Raw genomic sequence first — 11,419 nt, 5'->3', positions numbered from 1 at the left:
TACTGAAATATTATTTCAACTTCCCATTCCAAGCATACCACAGTTACATGCGTTTCCCTTGCTTATCTTCATTTTTAATTTTGTTATACCTTGGGTATTCTGTATGCAATTATATTTAACTTTTTTTTTTATTTCACATTCTAACACCCAAGTTGTGACAAGTGGCGACCTTGCCAGGATGTAATGGCTAAGTTGGTGATCGTTGTCCTTTATTTGTTACTCCCTTGTGTCCTGTTAATCATTAATCACTTTCTTTTTCAGTGACAGTTCTTTGATTTTGTTCAGTGCTTTAATGTGTTTCTTGTATCTGATAAGTGAAGTGTTTTTTTATTGTAAACCAAGACGAGTGTTGGTATGTGCAGTTTAAATTCTTACGGTAAAACTCGTTTGGTATTGCACTTTGTACCGCCACACCACACATGTTAGATCAAGTGCAGTAAGTAGCAGTCATAGAGTTTACTCAGTTTAAAGTGTTCACAGCCCTCACTAGTAAACTTTATCAGCGTTAGGGTTAGCTAATACGTGCTTACTTTCGCTCCTCCATTCCGTGTGTACGGATCATTATTGTTTGTGTATCTTTATATCGAGTATCATTTATCGTTCCAAGTATCGGAGTGTCCATTTTTTTCCCCAAGCCTCTCATGTTTCTCCAGTATCATTAAAAATCTTATTCAAGTATCTTTAAGCGGTATGTGATTGTCGGTGACTCAGACGCGAACACTCCATCTATGAATCCTTATCAAGTATCTTTTTCAAGTATCGTTTATACAAACTTGTGTTTGTCTCAGTCTCACACGAACAATAATCTTGGGCATAGGACTAAGGGTATAACGAGACATTAATGAGGGTCTGTCTAGTTATCGAAGGGCTGTTTCTGTTTTACGACCCGGCCGTCCTTGTCTATCGAGTGCTAGTTACAGTTAGTTCAATAATTTAATTTGATTCTTTCCCTGTATTTTTTTTATTGTTTACTATTAATAATTAATTATGTCGTTTAACCTAGATGACTTTGTTGCTAATCCATCTTCGGATAAGTTAGCAGGACCTCTCAAAAAAGATGATTGGAAGCAAATTGCCCATCATTATGGCATTGAAATTCACTATAAGCTAAATAAGACTATGATTAAGAATGTGGTGGTTGAAGAGTTAGTCAGCCAAGGGGTACTTGCGACAGTCGCCATAGATACTTTAACACCGGCGAGTTCGGTGTTACCTGACGCTCAGGCTGAACCAGCGGGTTACCGCTCGCCTCCCGTTCTGTCACCTGTTAGGCCTTATCAGCGATTTACTGAAGTCAATCCCTTAGAACTGGAGAAATTAAAATTAGACTATCGATTACAAATGCAAAGAGAATTGTTAGCAAGCGAAAAAGAAAGAGAAAAACTCAGATTAGAAGTAGAAAACGAAAGAGAAATTGAAATTCAAAGAGAACGAATCAAACTAGAAAGAGAAAGGCTTGCATTAGAAAGGGAGAAGGTAGAAAGAGAGTTAGAGTTAAAATCTAAAGAGGTGGACATAACAGAAAAAAGCAAAGAAAAGGTACTAGAAATACAGGAAAAACAGTTAAAATTAAATGTAGGTAACATGTCCTCCCTCCTTCCTGGTTTTTCTGAAGATGATGTTGATGGGTACTTTAAAACTTTCGAGATTATTGCTAACAAACAAGAATGGCCAAAGGATGAATGGCTTACCATCCTAACTCCAAAATTAACAGGAAAGGCTCTTCGGGTATATAACAGTTTAGATAGGCCTGAGGATTATGATTTTGTTAAGAAACAGGTCTTGTATGCCTATGCTCTTACTCCTGACGGCTACCGACTGAAATTCAGATCCTTAACTAAGTCCCATACCCAAACTTATGTTGAATTTGCCACTGATAAATTAAGACAGTGTAAAAAGTGGCTTGAGGCTATTAATGTAACTACATTTTCAGAACTAGTTAATGCTGTTGTCTTGGAGGAGTGGAAGAATAAGCTTCCCTTCCACTTGGTGAGATATGTGGAGGAAAGGGGTGAGAAGGAGCTGATCCGAGCAGCAGAGTTAGTGGATGCTCAGGCGTTGATGATAGACACGTGGGGGAGTGGAGCTCGTAGGCAGAGCCCCAGTGTGAGACCCCCCTCTGGTGAACACCTTGCAGGAGTGGGGCGAGGTTTAGGAGGCAACAGTTCACGTCCTGCTCCCCAGCCAGTAACCTGTAATTATTGTAAGAAACCCGGGCATATGATCCAAGAGTGTCGTCATCCTGGGTGTAAAGTGTCCAAAAGTTCTAACACCAAACACACAGTCACTTCTTCTAAGCCAATAGTAGCCTCAAATGTGCCTGGTCCTAATCTCTCTCTCTTTGACCCTTTTATCTCTCAAGGATTTGTGTCGATATGTAAGGGTGATCATAAGTACCCTATTACTATACTTAGAGACACAGGTGCAGCCCAGTCCATTCTATTACCCAATGTCATTCCGAACATTTCTGATTCTTACACCGGTGAAAAGGTTTTACTGTCTGATCTAACTTGTCAAACGTCTTATCCCCTAGCAGAAATTTATCTTGAATGTGACCTTCTATCCTCCCCTGTTAAAGTAGCCATACGTCAAGACTTCTTGCCTGTACTCGGAATTCAGTTTCTACTAGGTAATGATCTTACAGGTACCCTAACAGTTCCTCCAGTGAAGACAGTAGACCAACCTTTACCTGTTAGTCCTACACATGATCTGGATGAAAGACTTCCCCACCTTTTCCCTGCCTGTGCTGTCACCCAGTCTCAAAGTAAGGTCTTAACTGCTCCCTCCGCTAATTCTTCATCCTTAACTCCATCTTTACCTACTACTCCTCCATCCTTTGGGAAGGATGATCTGATAAACAGGGCCATGAACAAAGAAGAACTCATTCAGGCACAACAGCAGGATCACACACTTTCTCATGTACTTCACACAGCTACCGACAAAACAGATATAGACACCACTCCATGCTTTTATTTTGAAGATGGAGTTTTAATGAGAGCATACAGACCACCTACCCACAATAAGTTGCAGTCCTGGTCAGAAACCCATCAAATAGTCCTTCCTACATCGGTTCGGAATAGTATCATCAAAATAGCTCATGATGGTTTTGCAGGACATCTAGGTATCAGGAAGACTTATCTCAAAGTATTGGAACATTTTTACTGGCCGGGGATGCGTAAGGACATTTCCAGTTTCGTGTGGACCTGTCACATTTGCCAGGTAGCGGGTAAGCCTAATCAAAACATTCCCAAGGCTCCCCTCAAGACAATTTCTATCAAAGAAGAGCCTTTCACTTAAATAATCATTGATTGTGTCGGCCCCCTACCTAGGACAAAGAAAGGAAACGAATATCTTTTAACTGTAGTCGATGTGACCACCCGTTATCCTGAGGCATTCTCTCTTAAATCCATCACTGCTAAATCTGTAATTGCACCTTTGTTATCTATGTTCACCTCTAAAGGAATCCCCTGTCAGATCCAATCCGATCAAGGTACTAACTTTACGAGTGCTCTCTTTCAACAGGTCCTTACTGAACTGGGAATCAAACATGTTGTCTCCTCAGCCTACCATCCACAATCGCAGGGGTGTCTGGAAAGGTACCACCAGACCCTAAAATCCATGCTACGAAAATACTGCCTGGAGACTGGAGCAAGTTGGGACACTAACTTAGATTGGTTACTTTTTTCTATTCGGGAAGCCAATCACGAATCTATGGGTTTCTCACCTTTTGAGTTGTTATATGGGCGATCCATAAGGGGACCCTTAAAAATATTGAAAGATCAGTGGTTCATGCCCCAGTCAGACAGTCACACTAATGTAAATGCATATGTTAAAAATCTACAAAGTAAATTACAGGAAGTACGTAAGTTTTCTAAGTCCCACTTGTCCCGGCTCCAAGGCAAATATAAAGCCCAGTATGACAAGAAAACGAAAAGTAGAACATTTAATCCAGGGGACTTGGTTTTGGCTTTTCTACCTATAACAGGGAGCCCAATGCAAAAGAGGTTTTTAGGGCCATATAAAATTAAAGAACGGCTGGGACCACTTAACTATGTTCTTGAAACCCCAGACCGACGTAAAAAACAACAGTTGGTACATATTAATCTGATAAAGTCCTACCTTTCCAGACCACCAGAGGAGGGTACCAGCAGTTTGCCAGTGACTCTTGTAACCATTAATGATGATGTAGCTCCTGTGGCAGTGACTTTGTCCGAGGAAAACGAAGGCACCCAATCCATTGACTTTCCCTTACCTACCAGTGCCTCATCGAATCAAGAACTATTACTTCAGTCTGATGAGTATTTTTGTGGGCTTAACCCTTGTCAAAAACAGAAGATAATTCACTTGCTAAAACAATTTCCAACTATTACCTCAGAACATCCAGGCTCTTGCAATATTCTTAAACATGACATTCAATTAAAAGATCCAAACCAACCTCCCATTAGACAACGTCCTTATCACCTTCACCCTGTCAAGACTGAAATCCTCAAACAAGAAGTACAGTATCTTCTTGATCATAATCTAGCCGTGCCTAGTCAGTCTCCCTGGGCTTCACCCTGTATCTTGGTTCCTAAACCAAATCAAACTTACCGGTGTGTACAGATTTCTGTAAATTAAACGTCACTGTCCGGGATGCCTACCCATTGCCACTCATTGAAACTCTGCTAAATACAGTAGGAAATGCCTCTTTCATTTCTACAATAGACTTACTGAAGGGTTATTATCAGGTGCAGTTAACCCAAAGAGCCCAGGCCCTTTCTGCCTTTATGACCCCATTTGGGCTCTATGAATATCAGGTAATGGCTTTTGGACTTACTAATGCTCCTGCCATATTCCAGAGACTCATTAACTCCGTCATCCGAGACCTACCAGGAGTTCATGCCTACTTGGACGATGTGGTGGTGGTGGCGACCAACTGGAACGAGCACGTGGTGCGTTTGAGAGGACTGTTCCAACGGTTGGAGGATGCAGGACTCGTCATTAACCTCCAGAAGTCAGTGTTTGGTCGTGACACCGTGACCTACTTGGGTCATGTAGTGGGAAGCGGTACTGTGCGCCCAAAAGAAGCCAACGTGGAGGCGATCCTTTCCTTCCCTACACCCACGACACGAAAGGAGGTGACGAGGTTCCTCGGGATGGCGGGGTATCACCGTCGATTCTGCAGCAACTTCTCGACTGTGGCGGAACCCCTCACCACTCTGACTAGCCCTGCTCAGCCTTTCAAGTGGACTCCAGCGTGCCAGACGTCTTTTACCCACATCAAGAACTTCTTGGCTTCTGAACCAGTACTTAAGGTACCTAATTATCTGCGGCCCTTCCACCTGCTGGTTGACGCGAGTGGAATTGGAGTTGGGGCAGTGCTGTTGCAACCAGATCCATCCTCCACCATTCTGCACCCTGTGGCTTTCTTCTCTGCCAAATTGAAGAGTCACCAGGTGGGTTACTCAACCATCGAGAAGGAAGCCTTGTCCCTGATTCTGGCCGTCAACAAGTTCAAATGCTACCTATAGTCTGCTTCATGTCCAATCAAAATATTCACCGACCACAACCCGTTAGCCTTCATCCAGAAATCCAAACTAACCAATCAGAAGATTCTTCGCTGGGCACTTACTCTTCAAGAATACCATCTCGAAATTCACCACATCAAGGGATCAGACAACATCATTGAGGACACCTTATCTCGTGCTCCAACAGGTTAACCTCCTTCATGTCCCACTTCGGAGGTCTTCGGTGGGGGGGGTGTCACGGCCACCATTCTCCTTCCCCCCGCCTGCCTTCCCTGTACAACAAGCAGGTTGTTTGTTAATTGCTTGAGCACTTGTCATGTCTTCTAATTAGCAGTCGCAAGTGGGATTGCTTGCTCCCACCTCAACGTAAGCCAATCAGGATACGCCGTGACTGCTTCTGGCCTGTATATATACAGGGTCTGAGCGGGATCGGTAGTCACTGGCATCTCATTACTGCTACCCACTGCTACAAGTCTGCCTCCCTCACCTGTATTGTGTCTCGTCTTTGTATCGTTTTTGTGAACTTCTCTACTGGTCGGCTTTTTCGGCTAAGTATTTTGTAACCTGTACCTCGTAATCCCCTTATCTCACCAGTGTGTTGTCCAGTGTTAGGGCAGTTATATTATCTTTATATTTGTGTGTATTATTTTGTGTGTATTATGTTTACTTTACATGTATATGTTTACTGTGCATTGAATTAAATTAATGTTATGTTACTGAAATATTATTTCAACTTCCCATTCCAAGCATACCACAGTTACATGCGTTTCCCTTGCTTATCTTCACTTTTAATTTTGTTATACCTTGGGTATTCTGTATGCAATTATATTTAACCTTTTTTTATTTCACATTCTAACACCCAAGTTGTGACAATATATATTTATGTGTATATATATATATATATATATATATATATATATATATATATATATATATATATATATATATATATTTGGGCTCAAGCCATGTCGTCCTGATGGAAGTTCCTATAGGGTAGCTTCCTAGGGTATTTTACAACTACGGCGATATTCCCAGAGAATTTACCTTAAGGTACCAGACTTCTAACTCCTGGAGCGAATATCCCTCCTGAAAGGGATATCCCGACATATCAGAGAACGTATTCTTGACACGCCACATGGCAATCTGCACACTGACAGAGATTTCGTCTCGCAGGGGCAATTGGCAAGAAACGAATTCGGGAAAGAAAAAGGGGGAGCCGCTCCCAAGGCTCCTTATCTCCCGTTTCGTAAGCGTGCCTGGCGCCAATCCTGGTGCCATCTGTATTCCTTTTTGCGTAGCTTAACAACTCGGTGTTTTTTCCTGTGTTTCTCGCAAATCTTGGATTTATTCTGCTTTTCATGGCTTCTCCGTCTTCGTCGGCCTCTGATAAGTTGAGTAGCATGTCTTTTATGTATAAATGTAGGCTCTTCGTAAATTTTTGAGTGATTAATAGGATTAATCTTTATTACAAGAGCCGTAGCCTACCGGAGGCGTCATGGACGCTGTCGCTCGCTAGGTATAAGTTTAGTTAGTCAGAGTGACATTCCCGGTTGTTTTGCTTTAATAAATTTTAGCTATTTAGCATTACATAGGATTTCCTTTCGTGCTTAGTATTATTTTGGCGAAGTATTCGCCATTCTGGCCTACGCTAGGCCATGTAGCCTAGTCGTTTGGTCCTAGTACTTCATGCATGATTTTGGTTTTTCCGAGTGTATCGAAATTTTATTGAAGCTTTAGGCCATGTTTTATACATTTAAGATTGTGTGGAATATTTCCAAGATAGTATACGAGTGAGTTTCGGTGATTTAGGTAATCGATTCTCTTGGTGCCTAGGCTAAGTTGCTTATGGAGCCTTAGTATACTTTCTCATACTCCCCGGTTGCTTTCTTTTCTTCGGAGAAGGTATGCAATCCCTTTCCCTCTGTTTAAGCCTTGGGCTTATCCCTAAGTGGTTTTTTCCGAATTAATTTTCGATAAAACTATACTGGGGTGTTACTGTACCTTCCTGTTCCAGTAAGTCTGGTTCAAAGAGGGACAGAACAACAGAGTTTTTTAGTCTGAGTCTGTGTTCGCCTGGCTTGGGGTAGAGTCTCCCTCGCTGGCCTGACACAGACAAAGGTGGCTTAGCCTCCTTAGGTCACTACCGAAGGTTTCTGTGGATATGATTCCTTCTTTTGTGATCTACCAGACTAGTCCTTGTTGCTGTTCTCGGGGGAGGATAAGTTTCTTTCCCTGGGAGTAGCAACACCTTCCTTGCTTTGGTGCTCTGGAAGCTGACAAGTATTGCTGGCTTCCCCCCTTGGATCTCCCTTAGGCTGAGATAAGTTTCTTGGCTGCGGGTGATCCGTCACTAAAGCAAGGTTGGTAGGACCCTCTTTTGTCCCTTCCCCCTCTATCTCCGTAATGGCCAAGCCATTACAGTACTGTACGTCGTTCTACATCTGGACCTAGAATAGGTTAGGATGTGGAATTGACTCAGCCCCTTGCCGCCGGCAAGGGTCTTATATTTTGAGTGCTGCCCGGACCTCCCTTGGTCCCTCATCCATGCCTGCCTGTAGAGCCAGACGGCATTGGTCAGGAAGCCTGAATTAGATTCTCCCCTTCCTTATATGCACTCTTTCAGATTGCCGGGCTTGGAGGTAGTGTACACTCTTATCCCGGCATCCATCCTATTTTTCTTCTAGTGCTGTACCCGACCCGGCTGCCGGCCTATGAGGCCGGCAGCCGGGTGCGTGTAGGCCTCTGGTTCTTTTGCTGCCGGCTGGCATCGGTCCTGTACCTTTGCCGGCCGGCTAATGTCAGCCCTTGTCTGCCGGTCACCAAGAGTGTGGCCGGCAGCTGGGTACTACCTTGTGTAGTTGCCGACCGAAAGCCATTGCCGGCTGACATTGGCTGTTGCCGGCCGGCAATTGCTGCCGGCCGGCAATTGCTGCCGGCCGGCACATGCATTTGAACCAGAGTTCTGCCGCCTTATAGCTGTTAAGTAGTATACTTTAAAGCTAGTTATGGTGTGTGCCAGCCGGCAAGTGCCGGCCAGCACGTATCCTCCTATACTGTACTAGTATTCTTCAGTATAACATATACAGTAAGAAGAAAACTATAGTATGGGTTTTGGTACAGCACTGTGTGTTCTAACACGTTTGTGTTTTCTTGCACAGTCCTTTGCTGTTGCCCTACAGATAGGAAAGTGAGTTCTTTCCTGTCTATTATCCAGGATTTTAAAATCATTGCTTAGGTGTGAGCTTCACCTGTTTCCTCTGGAAACTTTGCATTGGTTACTCTAGAAGATATTAACCATTTGATATTATTATCTGGAAGGCTGCAACAATGGGTTGTGAGGGAAACACAAGTGTGTGTCTTTCCTTTATGAATTGTTATGCTATACTATGCATATCCAGTGAGACATAGTTCACTTGATACTCATGGAAATTTCTTCTCTTTACAGGAGGACCCTCCGAAGTGCGGAAATGTTTTCTGCAACGTCCGCAGCAAGAACCTCTGCGGACATGAGTTTTGTAGGAGACACGCAGCATGCGCTGTCTCCAAGGATGATCTCCAGTATTGGGACCCTCAGGTATGTACTGTGTGCACTAACCTGATTACTGAGGCCTTTGATTCCCCTAGGACGGCGGAATCAAGGGATATAGCAAGGGAGAAGCTTCGTACCTGGGTAAGGGGCTTCCAAAAGAACACCTCTGGCTCTTATCTTCCAAGTGAGAAGATGAGGGCGTATCTTTTCCCTAAGGCATCAGCTGATGCAGTGATTCCCCAGCCTCAAGAGGAGATCCCCCAAAGTCAGATCCAGGTGGATGCTGAAGTCGCGGTCGCGATGCAAGACATCCAGTTAGATGACAGGATGTCTGACGTGGACGAGCGTTTGGAAGAAGACCTCCTGGCAGAAGGCCAGGATGAAGTTCAAGCCCCGGACGTCGTAGAGGAAGAGGTCGACGAGGTGTCGGCTACTCCGGTTCAGATTCCGGAGCCTATTCCCTCAACATCGGCCGGTCTCCCAGTAGAGCTGGGACAGGCCCTCTCTTCGATTGTTGGAATGATCCAACAAATGCAGAAGGAGAATCAGGAGAAGGCGGCTGCTATGGAACTGCGGATGCAGTACCTTGCAGAATCACATGGGCCCCAGAAAAGGCTCAATGTGAAAGACCTTCCCTTGTGCTCAGATGCTAACCCATGGAGGTATGCTGAGCACATGCCGATGACGACTGGAAAGATCGTCATCTCGGATAAGCTGGGCTCAGTTCCCCTAGAGGAGGTGGAATTCTGGCCCAGCAAGGCATCATATCCGGACTGTTATGTCCGGCTGAGAAAGGAACCAGCTTCAAAGGAGGAGACAGAGCCGAAGGAGGTCATAGTGATGGACCATGCTAAGGCTCAAGCTCTACTTTCATCCTCGATGAAGGAGAGGGGCTTCTCTAACTCGAAGGTAGCTGCATTGAGCAAGAAGCTCCCTTCCTTTGTGTCCTCTCCTGCTAGAGCCTTCCCCTTTTTACAGAAAGGGTTTGCGGCTGTCCTAAAAGCAGTCGAGGCCGGCAAGCCTTGCCCCTCCCTGGAGGAGTGTAAACCCTTGTCGCTGGCCCTGCCTATGGACCACAAAGACTGGAAGGAAGTCCATCTGACGTTCTCAGTGGGAAAGTTGGAGGCTGATATTGCCGGACGGCAATTCGGCGAGGACCTCCCCAAGCTGTCTGACTTTCTTTTGCGAAGAGAGTTCGAGACAAAAGAAAGACTGGCTGCCTCAATGTCTCTTCAGACTACTCTTGAGACGATGGCAAGTGACCCCAAGGTCCATGAAATGTTCATGGTGGTGGCTAAGACTCACCTGGCCACAGTGACGAAGGACCTTTATGGCTTCGTCAAGGCTAGGAGAGCTTGTAGGGAGTTCGTGTTCACCGGGGCTACAGTGAGGCACGAGCCAAGGAAATTAATCTCCTCCAACATTTGGGAAAAGACCTTTTCCCTACCGATGTGGTCAAAGAAGTTGTTGATAAGGCCGCAGTGGAGAGTAGAAACCTTCTCCAGAAGTGGGGCCTGGCTATCAAAAGAAAGTCTTCCCCGGATGAGGGTCCTCAACCAAAGAGGAAGAATATGAGGACTAGGCTACCGTCTCGGCCAGCCAAGCCCTCTAGACAGCAACAGCAACTGCAATTGCCATTGCCTCCAGTGCCCCAGATGGTGGCACAAACCCCGACCACTTTTCAGTGGGTACCCCAAGCTTCCAGTCAAGTGATCCAGTTCCTAGAGTACCTAGGCTTCAAGATCAACAGAAAAAAGTCTCGACTTTCTCCATCTCAAAAGTTCCAGTGGCTGGGAATCCACTGCGACCTTTTGTCACACCGTTTCTCCATCCCGGCGAAGAAAAGGAAGGAGATAGCGGGTTCTGTCAAGAGACTTCTAGATTCCGAAAGGATATCAAGACACGAACAGGAGAGGGTACTAGGCTCTCTCCAGTTTGCTTCGGTGACAGACCCAGTGCTAAGAGCACAGCTAAAGGATGCAACCGGAGTTTGGAGAAGGTATGCATCAAACGCGCGAAGAGATCTGAGAAGACCAGTGCCGCCTCGGCTACGTACTCTTCTCAGGCCTTGGTCCCAAGCCAGACATCTAAAGAAGTCGGTTCTTCTTCAGCCACCTCCCCCGTCGATGACGATTCACTCAGACGCCTCAAAGGAGGGATGGGGAGGTCACTCTCATCGGAAAAAAGTCCAGGGGACTTGGTCCAAGCTATTCAGGACCTTTCACATAAACTTTCTAGAAGCTATGGCAGTGCTCCTTACCTTAAAGAAAGTCTCCCCGCGTCACTCGATCCACATAAGATTGGTGATGGACAGCGAGGTAGTTGTGAGATGCTTGAATCGACAAGGGTCGAGGTCACCACCTCTCAACCAGGTGATGTTGGC

Source organism: Palaemon carinicauda, chromosome 25 (assembly GCF_036898095.1).
Source record: "Palaemon carinicauda isolate YSFRI2023 chromosome 25, ASM3689809v2, whole genome shotgun sequence".
NCBI classification, from domain to species: Eukaryota; Metazoa; Arthropoda; class Malacostraca; order Decapoda; family Palaemonidae; genus Palaemon; species Palaemon carinicauda.
Note: the sequence above shows the minus strand (reverse complement) of the source record.